General features: G+C 45.8%; 1 long non-coding RNA gene across 2 annotated transcripts; it reads left to right on the top strand.

Moving 5' to 3' along the window:
* Nucleotides 1-830: 830 nt before the first annotated feature.
* Nucleotides 831-13,801, top strand: LOC115892420. Of its 2 annotated transcripts, none has more exons than XR_004052308.1 (5): nucleotides 831-933; nucleotides 1,791-1,823; nucleotides 4,911-5,051; nucleotides 7,528-7,675; nucleotides 13,708-13,801. It is a non-coding gene; the product is annotated as an uncharacterized LOC115892420 (long non-coding RNA). The 2 variants fall into 2 exon arrangements; XR_004052309.1 differs by lacking the exon at nucleotides 13,708-13,801 and adding an exon at nucleotides 12,715-12,739.
* The last annotated feature ends 936 nt before the right edge of the window (nucleotides 13,802-14,737 follow it).

The raw sequence follows: 14,737 nt of genomic DNA, 5'->3' as shown, positions 1-14,737 counted from the left end.
ACTCTAGCCTGGGTGACAGAGCAAGACTCCATCTCAAAAATAAAATAAAAATAAAGAAAAGTCGGCTGACTCTGGGCACACTGCCTATGAGTTAGCCCTGCTCCATAAGGAGCAGGAAAAGAGGAGAGGAGAGGAGAGGAGAGAAGAGGAGAGGAGAGGAAAGCAGAGGAGACTAGGAGATGGGGAGAGGGGGAGAGGGAGGGGGAGAAGGGGAAGGGGAGGGGGGGAAGGCGAAAGGGGAGGGGAGGGGGAGGAAAGGGAGGGGAGGGGGAGGAAGGGGGTGGGGGATGGGGAGGGAAAGGGGAGGAGAAGGGGAGGAGGAAGGAGAAAGGGAAGTTTATTCCCTTGCACAGAAAACTGGCACTTCTGAGGTCAGACCAACATCTACTGAATGCCTGCAGTGCGCCCTGACAAAGACTGTGCCGAACAGTCTGTGAAGTCAGACTTCTTGAGCTTATGCCTAATTCCTACCAGTCGACCGTAGACTTTCTGGCAAGTTGTCCCTTTATAGCACGTTTTCGTATCTGTCAAACTTGGGAGGTGGGGCTGGGAGGGAAGGGAGTCATAAATCCGCATCTGCCTCCTGAGGCTGTCGTGAAGACGAAATGAAGGCGGCAACAGGAACGTGGTGATGGCCAAGTCAGCCTGAGTCACTGTTATTAGACAGAGGCTCTGTGGGAGGTGTTGGTACAACAGACACTTAAACGCCCTAAAATAGGCTCAAGGATGATGAAAGAGCCCAATTTTCTAGAAGAAGAAGAAAAAAAAAAAAAAAACACCACTGAGGCTTCTGGGAAAATGCAATCTCATGCAGTGAACTGACACGTTGTTTTCCTGAAACGTGGACATGGGGGTGAAAGCTAGAGGATTCTCTCTGACCTGGAGAATTGCAGAATTTCAACAAATAGATGGACGTTGACTAACATGGATAGAGTGAGTTTACTGTCACCTAACCCTAGAAAAGCCTTTGCAGAAGCCAGGCGTGACAGCATGTGCCTATGGTCGGAGCTACTCAGGAGGCTGCAGCGGGCAGATCTCTTGAGCCTAAGAGGTCAAGATCAGCCTGGGCAACGTATCAAAACCCCATATCTACCAAATAAAAATACAAAAATTAGCTGCGCGTGATGGCTCATGCCTGTCCCTCCTAGAGGGGCCAATGGTTTGAGCCCAGGGGGTCGAGGCTGCAGTGAGCCATCATCGTACCACTGCACTCCAGCGTGGGCAACAGGGCGAGACTCTGTCCCTCTCAATAAATTAAATAAATAAGCAAATGTTTCAAAAATGAAAAGAAAGCCTTTGGAATGCTCAGAGTTCCTTGTCTGAATAAATGGGCTTTCAGACCGGGTGCAGTGGCTCACGCTTATAATCCCAGCACTTTGGGAGGCGGAGGCAGGAGGATCACTTGAGGTTGGGAGTTCGAGACCAGCCTGGCCAAGATGGTAAAACCCCATCTTTACTAAAAATACAAATATTAGCCGGGTTTGGTGGTCAGCACCCATAATCCCAGCTACTCGGGAGGCTGAGGCACAAAAATCACTGGAACCTAGGAGGCAGAGGTTGCAGTGAGCCGAGATCCATCTCAAAAAAATAAAATAAAATAAAATAAATAAATGGCTTTCGTGAGTAGATGCACAGTCTCCCAATTAGAAGTGTTCATGGGTATGATACCGTAGGTGTTTTACAACGGAACAGTTGGCTGCTTGAATGTTGAGGTACTTTTCACAGCCATTACTCTGGGAATAGAGTAACTTAGGAGGGATCTAAATGTTACCCTTTCTTTTCTCTTTCAGAACTGATTGCACATTTGCACCCTCCGACTCAAGGTAGGGAGACCATCTCTTAATTTGTTAAAGTCTCACATGCTAGCCCCACCCCTTAAGCAATATTATATTCCTGAAGTCCCTTGCCCTTTCTTGCCATCTTACCCTTTCCTCTGCTGTTCTTGTGGCATGAAAGGCCCTCCGTTGCCAGGTCTGGGGACTCAGGCCTGTCATTCCAGTACTTTGGGAGACCAAAGCGGGAGAATCACTTGAGCCCAAGAGTTCAAGACAAGCCTGGGCAACATAGCAAGACCCTATCTCTACTAAAAACACAAAAATTGCCGAGGTGTGGTGGTGTGAACCTGTAATCCCAGCTACTCGGGAGGCCGAGGTGAGAGGATCACTCAAGCCCAGGAGATTAAGGCTGCAGTGAGCTGTAATCACAACTCTGCACTCCAGCCAGGGCAACACAGTGAGATCCTGTCTCAAAAAAAAAAAAAAAGACCATCCGTGGTCACAGCAGCCAAACCATGTTTCAAGATCCAGTTCAGTTCGCTATTTGAGTTTTCCTCCCTTGCCCCTCCAAAAACTGTTCTCTCCTCCATTGTAACTAACATCAGCATTCGTGCCGCAGCTTTTTGTTTGTTCATTATTTTATTTTATTTTTAGTTAACAAATAATAATCGTATATATTTGTGGGGTAGAATTGGATATTGTGATGTATTTTTACACTGAGGAATGGTTAAATCATGCTGAGTAACATACCCATCACCTCACATACTTATTTTTTTATGGTCAGAACATTTAAAATTTAATTTTTTTGGCCGGGCTCAGTGGCTCACACCTGTAATCCCAGCACTTTGGGAGGCTGAAGTGGGCAGATCATGAGGTCAGGAGTTCGAGAGCAGCCTGGCCAACATGGTGAAACTCTGTCTCTACAAAAAAATACAAAAATTAGCTGGGCGTGGTGGTGGGCACCTGTAATCCTAGCTACTCGGGAGACAGACAGGAGAATCATTGGAACCTGGGAGGCAGAGGTTGCAGTGAGCAGAGATCACGCCATTGCACTCCAGCCTGGACAACAGAGCGAGACTCCAGCTAAAAATAAATAAACAATAAAATCAAATCTAATCTTTAGCAGTTTTGAAATTTAATAGTCACCATGCTGTCCAATAAATCTCTAAAACTTATTCCTCCAGTCTAACTGAAACTCTATGACGCTTAACATCTCCCTAGTCCCCATGCCACACCCCCAGCCTCCAGTAACCACCATTCTACTCTCTACTTCTATGAATTAAACTTCCGAAAAAAGCATTGGTAGTTTTTATTGTTTGCTTGCTTGTTTGATAAATTGAACAGCCTTATCGAGGTACAACCTACATTCCATAAAATTCATCCATTTTAAAGTTTACCATTCAACAATTTTTAGTAAATTTACAGGCTGGGCACCGTGGCTCAGCCTGTAATCCCAGCACTTCGGGAGACTGAAGCAGGAAGATCACTTGAGCCTGGAAGTTCAAGACCAACCTGGGCAACATAGCGAGACCTTGCCTTAACAAAAACTAAAAAAATTAGCCAGGTGTCGGGGCACACACCTGTAATTCCAGCTACTCAGGAGGCTGAAACAGGAGGATCGCTTAATCCCAGGAGTTTGAGGCAGCAGTGAGTCGTGATCATGCCACTGCACTCCAGCCTGGATGACAGAGTGAGATCCTGTCTCTTTAAATTAAAAAAGAAAAAAAGAGAGAGAGAGAGGCCGGCACTGTGGCTCACGCCTGTAATCCCAGCACTTTGGGAGGCCGAGACGGGCGGATCACGAGGTCGGGAGATCGAGACCATCCTGGCTAACATGGTGAAACCTCGTCTCTACTAAAAATACAAAAAATTAGCCAGACCTGGTGGCTGGCGCCTGTAGTCCCAGCTACTCAGGAGGTTGAGGCAGGAGAATGGCGTGAACCCGGGAGGCAGAGCTTGCAGTGAGCTGAGATCGCATCACCGCACTACAGCCTGGGCAACAGAGTAGGACTCGGTCTCAAAAGGAAAAAAAAAAAAAAAGATTAGAACAAAATGCTTGTCCACTTTCTCATCATAACTTCTCCATGTGCCCATGATTACCTCATCTCCATTCCTCTCCTGTCTCTAAAAAGAAAAAGAAAAAAGTACTCCAGAGTTTCGGCTTAGGGAAATCAGGTGTGCAGTTGCTAGAGGACTTCCATGAAAAGGAAGCCAGCAACTCCAGTTTGCTTCCAGCCCTGGGTTGAACTAAGGCTTCCTTTGATATTCACTTGTATCTTCCACCACACACAGGAAAGGCAGTTAGTGAGACCAGCTAACTGTCATTACTTTTAGTGGCAAAAACCGCGATTCCTTTTGCTGCAACCTAATACATGCAGATATGGAGGGATGTATGAGAAGCACGGTGCAGATCATCAAGATAGACATTTAAAAGTCAATTCCCTTTGTCCGGCTGGACGCAGTGGCTCATGCCTGTCACCCCAGCACTTTGCCAAGATGGATGGATTCCAGGAGTCCAGGAGTTCGAGACCAGTCTGGGCAACATGGCAAAACCTCGTCTCTACAAAACATATAAATATTAGCCAGGCGTGGTGGTATCCACCTGTAGTCCCAGCTACTTGGGAGCCTGAGGCAGGAGGATCACTTGAGCCTAGGAGTCTGAGGCTGCAGTGAGCCATGATTGCACCACTGCACTCCAGCCTGGGCAACAGAGCTAGATCCTGTCTCAAAAATAAAAAATAAAAATGAAAAAAAAAAAAATCACTTTGTAAGCCGGCCCTACATTCAGTGTGTCTTGTCTTTTTCTTTTCTTTCTTTTTTTTTTTTTTTTTTTTTTGACAGAGTCTTGCTCTGTTGCCCAGGCTGGAGTACAGCAGTATGATCTTGTCTCACTGCAACCTCTGCCTCCCGGATTCAAGAAATTCTCTGCCTCAGCCTCCTGAGTAGCTGGGATTACAGGTGCCCGCCACCATGCCCAGCTAATTTTTGTATTTTTAGTAGAGATGGGGTTTCACCATCTTGGCCAGGCTGGTCTTGAACTCCTGACCTCGTGATCCACCCGCCTTGGCCTCCCAGAGTGCTGGGATTACAGGCGTGAGCCACCATGCCCAACCCAACGTGTCTTTTCTTTTCCAGTGATCTCCCATGAACCCTGCATCTTCCCGTTTACCTATGGTGATGTCACCTACTACAGCTGCATCTCCACCCACAGTGACTTTGACTGGTGTTCTCTTGACAAGGAATTCCAAGGCAGGTGGCGCTACTGCACAGGGCTGGGTGAGTACCCTGGGTTGGACTGTCCTAGACGGCCAGGACCCAAGAAGTAGTGAATAGCAGCTGGCTACATGGTTTTTGGTGTCAGACAGACTTGAGTTCAAATCCTGACTCCTTTACAAAATTTTAATTGCTTTGAAAATAGCTCAGTGTGGTCAACAAAGCATGGTTTGGCCGGGAGCAATGGCTCATACCTGTAATCCCAGCACTTTGGGAGGCCAAGGTGGATGGATCAGCTGAGGTCAGGAGTTCGAGACCAGCCTGGCCAACATGGTAAAACCCCATCTCTACTAAAAATACAAAAATTAGCCAGGTGTAGTGGTGTATGCCTATAATCCCAGCTACTCAGGAGGCTGAAGTAGGAGAATTTCTTAAACCCAAGAGGAGGAGGTTGCAGTGAGCCAAGATCATGCCACTGCACTCCAACCTGGGTGACAGAGTGAGACTCAGTCTCAAAAAAACATGAAAAGTAGCATGGTGTGCCGTTAGTTCAGCAATGATTACACTTAAAACTCTCAGGAAGGCTGGGCACAGTGACTCATACCTGTAATCCCAGCACTTTAGGAGGCCCAGGTGAGTGGACCACAAGGTCAAGAGATCGAGACCATCCTGGCCACCATGGGGAAACCCCATCTCTACTAAAAATACAAAAATTATCTGGGCGTGGTGGCAGGCACCTGTAGTCACAGCTACTCAGGAGGCTGAGGCAGGAGAATGACTTGAACCCGGGACTTGGAGGTTACAGTGAGCTGAGATCACGCCACTGCACTCCAGCCTGGTGACAGAGCAAGACTCCATCTCATAAAAACAAACAAACAAACAAAAAAGTCTCTCAGGAAATGTGAGTTAGTACAACCACTGTGGAGAACAGTTTGGAGGTTCCTCAAAAAACTGAAAACAGAGCTGCCATACTGTTACCAGACGGAAGGTCTTGACAGTCAGTTGTCCAGGTTCTTAGCGTGTTGAACAAAGAATCAAACAAAATGCACAAACAAAGCAACAAAAGACAAACAAAGCAGCAAAAGAATGAGTAATGACAGCACAGATTTATTGAAGCAAAAGTACACTCCACAGGGTGGGAGCTGGCTTGAGCAACAGGCTCAAGCAAACCAATTACAATGCCCTCTAGGGTCCTCATTAGGCTAGAAGAATTAGGTAACACCCCTAGGTACCCTTTAGAGGCCTCCAATTGGTTACACCTTATGAAGGATTTGCCCATGACCAATCAGAGGCTGAAGTGGAGATTTGGCCCAGTCAATCAGAGGCTGGAATGGAGACTACTGTCTTGTTATCATAGGAGTGAGGATGTGATCTGGATGCTGCCTAATCTTGCCTAAAACTGGCTGCACCTGCTGTTCTTTTACTTATACCTTAACCCTTGGTTACCCTATATCCCTGTTCTACAGCCTCAATACGATCCAGCAATCCCACTCCTGGGTATATTCCCAAAAGAAAGGAAGCTCATATGTCAAAGAGACATCTGCACTCCCATATTTATTGCAGCACTGTTCTCAATAGCCAAGATTTGGAAGCAACCAAGGTGCCTGTCAACAGATGAATGCATAAAGAAAATTTGGTACATATGCACAATGGAGTACTATTCAGCCATAAACAAAGAATGAGATCCTGTCATTTGCAACAACATGAATGGAGGTCATTTTGTCAAGTTAAATAAGCCAGGCACAGAAAGAGAAACTTCTCATGTTCTCACTTACTTGTGGGAGCTAAAAATAAGAACAATTGAATTCATGGAGACAGAGAGTAGAAGGATGGTCATGAGAGGCTAGGAAGAGGGAATGGGGTGGGGAAGTGGAGAATGACTAATGGGTAAAATAAATAATTAGAAAGAATAAATAAGATGTAGGCTGGGCTCAGTGGCTCACACCTGTAATCCCAGCACTTTGGGAGGCCAAGGCAGGTGGATCACCTGAGGTCAGGAGTTCGAGACTAGTCTGACCAACATAGTGCAACCCCATCTCTACTAAAAACACAAAAATTAACCAAGCGTGGTGGTGGCACCTGTAATCCCAGCTACTCGGGAGGCTGAAGCAGGAGAATCACTTGAACATGGGAGGCAGAGGTTGCAGTGAGCCAAGATTGCACCACTGCACTCCAGCCTGGACAACAAGAGTGAAACTGTCTCCAAAAAAAAAAATAAATAAACAAATAAATAAAAGAATAAATAAGATCTAGTATTTGATGGTACAATAGGGTGACTATAGTCAATAACAATGTATACAGTTTGAAATAGCTAAAAGAGTATGATTGGATTGTCTGTAATACAAAGGACAAATGCTTGGGGTAATGGATACCCCATTTACTTTGATGTGATTGTTATGCATTGTATGTCTGTATCAAAGTATCCCCTATACTCCATAAATATATATGCCTACTAAGTACCCACATAAATTAAAAATTCAACAATTTTTTAGAACTGTCTGTGTTCATAATTCCCCCTCTGCCCCCATTTTTCCTGCAGATTCTCCTCAGTGTGTCTTCCCCTTCATCTTCAGACAAAAAGTCATTCACAATTGCACCAAGGAAGGCTATATTCTGAATCGGAGTTGGTGTTCATTGACAAAAAATTACGATAAAGATAGGAAATGGAAGCAATGTTCTCCTCAGAAGTAAGCTGGTTGGGGAACGGTGGAATGGGGGATCCTACAGATCTTTTTTTTTTTTTTTTTTTTTTTTTTTTGGAGACGGAGTCTCGCTCTTATTGCCCAGGCTGGAGTGCAATGGCGCGATCTTGGCTCACTGCAAAATCCGCCTCCTGGGTTCAAGCGATTCTCCTGCCTCAGCCTCCCGAGTAGCTGGGATTACAGGCATGCGCCACCACACCCGGCTAATTTTGTATTTTTGGTACAGACGGGGTTTCTCCACGTTGGTCAGGCTGGTCTAGGAACTCCCGACCTCAGGTGATCTGCCCGTCTTGGCCTCCCAAAGTGCTGGGATTACAGGCATGAGCCACCGCGCCTGGTCCCATATAGATCTCCTAAAGTGAAAATCCTCTGGAGTAAGGGAGTGGGGAGCTTGCAGCTTAGATTAACTGGTAATGGCTTAGACCAGCAGTTGGCAAACATTTCCTGTGAAGGGCCCAATAGTAAACACCTTAGGCTGAGCAGATCATGTGGTCTCTGTCACAAATACTCAACTCTGCCATTGCAGCACAAAAGCAGCCACAAGCAAGACAAAAACAAATGAATGGGCCGGGTGTGGTGGCTCACACCTGTAATCTCAGCACTTTGGGAGGCCGAGGCAATAGGATTGCCTGAGGTCAGGAGTTCGAGACCAGCCTGGCCAACACGGTGAAACCCCATCTCTACTAAAAATACAAAAATTAGCCGGGCATGGTGGCGGGCACCTGTAGTCCCAGCTCCTCAGGAAGCTGAGGCAGGGGAATCGCTTGAACCCAGGAGGCAGAGGTTGCGCCACCACACTCCAACATGAGCAGCAGAGCAAGACTCCGTCTCAGAAAAAAAAAAAAAAAGAAAAAAGAATGTGGCTGTGTTCCAATATTTTTTTTTTTTAAACAGGGACTCAGTCACCCAGGCTGGAGTGCAGTGGTGCAATCACAGCTCACTGCAGCCTCAACCTCCCAGGATCTAGCGATCCTCCCACCTCAGCCTCCCAAGTAACTGGGACCACAGGCACATGCCACACACAGCTTGTGTTCATCAACAAAAATTTACAACAAAGATGGAAACATCTTTGGCTAATTTTTTCATTTTTAGAGACCGGGGTCTCGCTGTGTTGTCCAGGCTGGTCTTGAATTTCTGGGTTCAAGCGATCCTCCCTCCTCAGCCTTCCAAACTGCTGAGATTACAGGCATGAGCCACTGTACCTGGCCCAATAATATTTATGTATCCTGAGATTTGGATCTCATATAATTTTTAGGTATGGAAAAGTATTAGTTGCCTTTTCTTTTTTTTTTTTTGGTCAACCATTTAAAAATGAGAAAACCATTACCTCATGGCATGGGCTGTACAAACACTGACAGTGGGTTGGGTTGAAGTTGGCCACTGGGCCCTACTAAAAAGACCTCTGACCTCTGGCTTGGATGATCAGTCCTTGATCCCAGACTGGTGAAGAAATAAGTTTAGTTTCCATTGAAAAGAGGCCAGGCACAATGGGTTCACACCAGCAATCCCAGCACTTTGGGAGGCCAATGTGAGAGGATCACTTGAGTCCAGAAGTTGAAGACCAGCCTGGGCAACATAGTGAAACCCCCATGTCTACAAAAACTAAAAAAAAAAAAAAAAAAAATTAGGCCAAGTACAGTGGCTCATGCCTGTAATATCAGCACTTTGGGAGGCCGAGGCAGTAGGATTACCTGAGGTCAGGAGTTTGAGACCAGCCTGGTCAACATGGCAAAACCCCATCTCTACTAAAAATACAAAAATAAGCCAGGCGTGGGGGTGGGCGCCTATAATCCCAGCGACTCAGAAGACTGAGACAGGAGAATTGCTTGAACTCCGGAGGTGGAGGTTGCAGTGAGCCGAAATCACACCATTTCACTCCAGCCTGGATGACAGAGCAAGACTCCGTCTCGAAATAAATAAATAAATAAATAAATAAATAAATATTAGCTGAGTGAGCATGATGGTACTGCACTCCAGCCTGGGTGACAGAGTAAGACCCTGTCTCAAAAAGAGAAAAGAACCCAGTCTCTACTAAAAATACAAAAAAAAAAAAATTGGCTGGGCATGGTGGCGGGCGCCTGTAGTCCCAGCTACTCGGAAGGCTGAGGCAGGAGAATGGTGTGAACCCGGCAAGCAGAACTTGCAGTGAGCCAAGATCACGACACTGCACTCCAGCCTGGGCAACACAGCGAGACTCCGTCTCAAAAAAAAAAAGAAAGAAAAAAGAAAAGAAAGAAAAGAGAAGAAAAACACAAGAGAAAGAGAAAAGCAGAGTCAGGAGACATGGGAGAGTCCACGCATCCCTGTGCTCTGTGTTATTTAGTGAGGATTTGATTGATCACAATAAGCTCTGGCCACCATGCTGAGTAATTCCTGCCCAGCACCTCATTTAACCTTCACTGTGACCTCAGGAAGGGACTATAGGAATCATCATGCCCATATACCAGTGAGGAAACAGGCTTGGGAGTCTTGGGTTCTGCCCAAACCCAGGTGTCAAATCCCGTCACCTTAATGAGATGTTATTCAAAGACCACTCACGAATAGGCACCATTAAATGAATCCCTACTATAAACTCTATTATAAGCGTCTCGCTCATTACCTCTCTCTCCATCAAAACTGCCATTTTATGTATATGGAAATGGACGTGGCAAGCCCGGACGCCTTAGCCCATTGGCCTGTAAGAGATGAAACCTCAGACAGAACCCAGGGTCAGGGGTGGTTAAAGTCAGTATTCATCCTTACCAACAGCAAGATGCGCTTGTCAGAACTCAGAGCCATTTATTCAGAAACATCTTTGGAGTCATTATTCACAACATCAGTGGCACAGAGACAAAGATTCCTGTGGGGCATTTCGGTTTTGGGGGGTTTATTATTATTATTATTATTTTTTTTTTTTTTGAGACAAGTTTCGCTCTTATTGCCCCAGCTGCGGTGCAACAGCACGATCTCGGCTCACTGCAACCTTCACCTCCCTGGTTCAAGCCATTCCCCTGCTTCAGCCTCCCGAGTTACTGGGATTACAGGTGTGTACCACCACGCCCGGCTAATTTTGTATTTTTAGTAGAGATGGGGTTTTGCCATGTTGGCCAGGCTGGTCTTGAACTCCTGACCTCGGGTGAGCCACCTGCCTCAGCCTCCCAAAGTGCTGGGATTACAGGCAGGAGCCAACACGCCTGGTCTCATGTTTGAAATTTTTTTATTTCCATAGGTTATTGGGGAACAGGTGGTGTTTGGTTATCTGAGTAAATTCTTTAGTAGGGATTTGTGAGTTTCGGTGCACTCGTCACCCGAGCAGTATTATCCCTCACCCTCTTCCCATCCTTTCCTCCTGAATCCTGTGGGGCATTGCATTCGAATCAAGCTGAGTGACTGCTTTTCCCTGTTTGCACTGTGAGGCTGGAAAGTGACTGTGTTCACCGTTCTGTTGGGGACTCCAGAAACATCACAGCACTATTAGGGACTTGGGCGTAGCCACTGTGTTGTTTGAGATGTGCAAAGGGTCTCGCTTCCCCACCTCCTCCTGACCCCTTACTGGCGTTTCCCCACCTCCTCCTGACCCCTTACTGGCTTTGTTGAGCCTTGAACCTTCTCTGGAGTTGGGCCAGAAGTTAATTATTCCTAGGCTGCTCTGCAGCTTCATTCACTTTCTTGGTAAGACGCCAGGCAGCTGCTCAGGTTTCCACACCTGGCTTTCCATTGCTCGTTGCTCACCTGCAGCTTTTCATTACCTTAGAGTATCCGTGGTGCTTGGCCAGCGCCCTCCAGTCCCACTGTTCATACAGCTACTGTTTCCTCGGGACTTTTCTTTTTTTATTCTTATTTTTTATTTTATTTATTTATTTATTTATTTATTTATTTATTTATTTATTTATTTATTTATTTATTGAGACAGAGTTTCAATCTTGTGGCCCAGGCCAGAGAGCAAAGGCGCGATCTCAGCTCACTGCAACCTCCGCCTCTCAGGTTCAAGCGATTCTCCTGCCTCAGCCTCCTGAATAGGTGGGACTACAGGCACCTGCCACCACGCCCAGCTAATTTTGTAATTTTGCATTTTTAGTAGAGACAGGGTTTCACCATGTTGGTCAGGCCTCAGGTGATCCGCCCGCCTCGGCCTCCCAAAGTGTTGGGATTACAGGTGTGAGCCACTGTGCCCGGACTTCCTCGGGACTTTTCAAGTCCCTGAAACCTCGTATGAGCTAGCACATGCTCCTCCGTGAGAATTCCATCTCAATGCAACACCATATAAATATAGGGAGCAAAATGTTAGTAGTATTCCCTCTCACATTCCCTTGTCTCTTCCTATTCCCTTCCACAGCAAAAAAAAAAAAAAAAAAAAAAAAAAAAAAAAAAAAAATCTAGGATGTGTTCTTCCAGGTTCATTTTATGCATTTACACATATATAAGCATTTTAAGGCCTCTTAAAACATCAATGAATAATACTATCCACTTTGGTCTGAGACTTGATCTTCATTTAACATGCTTCGGCCGGGCGCGGTGGCTCAAGCCTGTAATCCCAGCACTTTGGGAGGCCGAGGCGGGCAGATCACGAGGTCAGGAGATCAAGACCATCCTGGCTAACATGGTGAAACCCCGTCTCTACTAAAAAATACAAAAAACTAAAAAAAATTAAAAAAAAAAATAAATTTAAAAAATGAAAATAAAAAATAAAAAAATACAAAATACAAAAAACTAGCCGGGCGAGGTGGCGGGCACCTGTAGTCCCAGCTACTCGGGAGGCTGAGGCAGGAGAATGGTGTGAACCCAGGAGGCGGAGCTTGCAGTGAGCTGAGACCCGGCCACTGCACTCCAGCCTGGGCCACAGAGCGAGACTCCGTCTAAAAAAAAAAAAAAAACATGCTTCATGGGGGTTTTCTATGTGAATGTAGAAATATACCTTATTTTCATTACCTTGTTACATTTCATAATATGGATATACCATTCCCATATTAGAGCATGATTTAATTGTCAAATATTTTGACACTACCAGGACCAAGGGAATACCTTTTTTTTTTTTTTTTTTTGAGGCGGAGTCTCGCTCTGTCGCCCGGACTGGAGTGCAGTGGCCGGATCTCAGCTCACTGCAAGCTGAGAAGGAATACCTTCTATATTCATCTTTGAGGAAGTATTTGCATTGGTGGTTTTTTTTTGTTTTACTCCCATTGGAATAGTTGAGTAATTACTGAGTCAAAAGATATGTACATGTTAATTGTATGTGTGTGTGTGTGTGTGTGTTAAATTTTAAGTTATTCCAAATTATCCTCCATAAACTTTAGGAGACTGCCTCTTTTTTTTTCTTTTTTTAACATTTGGTTTTAGAGACTGTCTCACTCTGTCACCCAGGCTGGAGTGCAGTGGCATAATCACAGCTCACTGTAGCCTCGAACTCCTGGGCTCAAACAATCCTCCCACCTTAGCCTCTCAAAGCACTGGGATTACAGGGATGAGCCACCGTGCCCAGCCTCCTGGGTTCAAACAATTCTCCTGCCTTGACCTCCCAAGTAGCTGGGATTACAGGCGCATGCCACCATGCCCAGCTAATTTTTTGTATTTTTAGTAGAGAAAGGATTTTGCCATGTTGGCCAGGCTGGTCTCAAATTCCTGACCTCAGATGATCCACCCACCTCAGCCTCTCAAGATGCTGGGATGACAGGCGTGAGCCACCACGCCCGGCCAAGACTGTCCATTTTTAACAACTTTCTTAACACTGAAAATAATCAATTTGCTACACTTTTTTTTTTCAAGTAATAGATAGCAATGTGATCATTAAAATAATCTATAATCGTATATTTAATTTGAAAGGCAAAGAGAAATACTTACACCCTTCTGAGGTCACTAATCTTTCATGCTCCTCCGCCCTTCTCCTGACCCATTTACCCACACCATTTAGTTTTGGAGGGTAGACCAGATCTCCCATCAGGCAGGAAAAACAGTTGTCTATCAGGGTAAGAGACTGTGACATGGATCCTTGCAGGGTGAAAAACTATGACTCCATTCTAACGCCTCTTTTTCCTCCACAGTACTTAGATACCTCTTGGCGTTCTTGAAGAGACAGAAGTCACACATTCATCAGCTGCCTCTCAAAATATAATTCTATCCTTTCCAATCCTGACCATTCTGATCAATAAATATTTGATCTCTTTTCCATGTTGATTACTCCTTTTATTGAAAAAAGGCACAGCCATGGCCAGGCACAGTGGCTCACGCCTGTAATCCCAGCACTTTTGGAGACCAAGGTGAGTAGATCACTTGAGGTCAGGAGTTTGAGACCAGCCTGGCCTACATGGTGAAACCCCATCTCTACTAAAAATATAAAAATTAGCCAAACATGGTGGTGCGTGCCTGTAGTCCCAACTACTTGGGAGGCTAAGGCAGGAGAATCACTTGAACCTGGGAGGTGGAGATGGCAGTGGGCAGAAATTACACCTCTACACTCCAGCCTGGGCGACAGAGCAAGACTCCGTCTCAAAAAAAAAAACACTCTGGGAGGCCGAGGCGGGCAGATCACTTGAGGTCAGGAGTTCAAGACCAGCCTAGCTGGCCAACATGGTGAAACCCTGTCTCCACTAAAAGTACAAAAATTAGCCGGGCATGGTGGCGGGCGCCTGTAATCCCAGCTACCCAGGAGGCTGAGGCAGGAGAATCACTTGAACCCAGGAGACGGAGATTGTGGTGAGCCGAGATCATGCCACTGCACTCCAGCCTGGGCGACAGAGCAAGACTCCATCTCTAAATACATACATACATACATACATACATACATACATGGAATTATACAACATATGACCCTTGGTTCCTGACTTCTTTCACTCAGCATGTTTTTCAGATTGTTCCACATTGTAGCTTGTATCAGTGCTTCATTCCTTAGTCTGTCTGAGTAATATTCAATTATATGGATATACCATTGGTCTACCCACTAATATACATGCTTTTGCGACAGGATCTCATTCTGTCACCCAGGCTGGAGTGCAATGGTGTGATCACGGTTCACTGCAACCTTCGCCTCCCAGGCTCAAGCAATTCTCCCACCTCAGCCTCCCCAGTAGCTGG

This window comes from Rhinopithecus roxellana, chromosome 12, assembly GCF_007565055.1.
Source record: "Rhinopithecus roxellana isolate Shanxi Qingling chromosome 12, ASM756505v1, whole genome shotgun sequence".
Classification (NCBI taxonomy): Eukaryota; Metazoa; Chordata; class Mammalia; order Primates; family Cercopithecidae; genus Rhinopithecus; species Rhinopithecus roxellana.
This window is presented reverse-complemented; position numbering and strand designations above follow the sequence as displayed.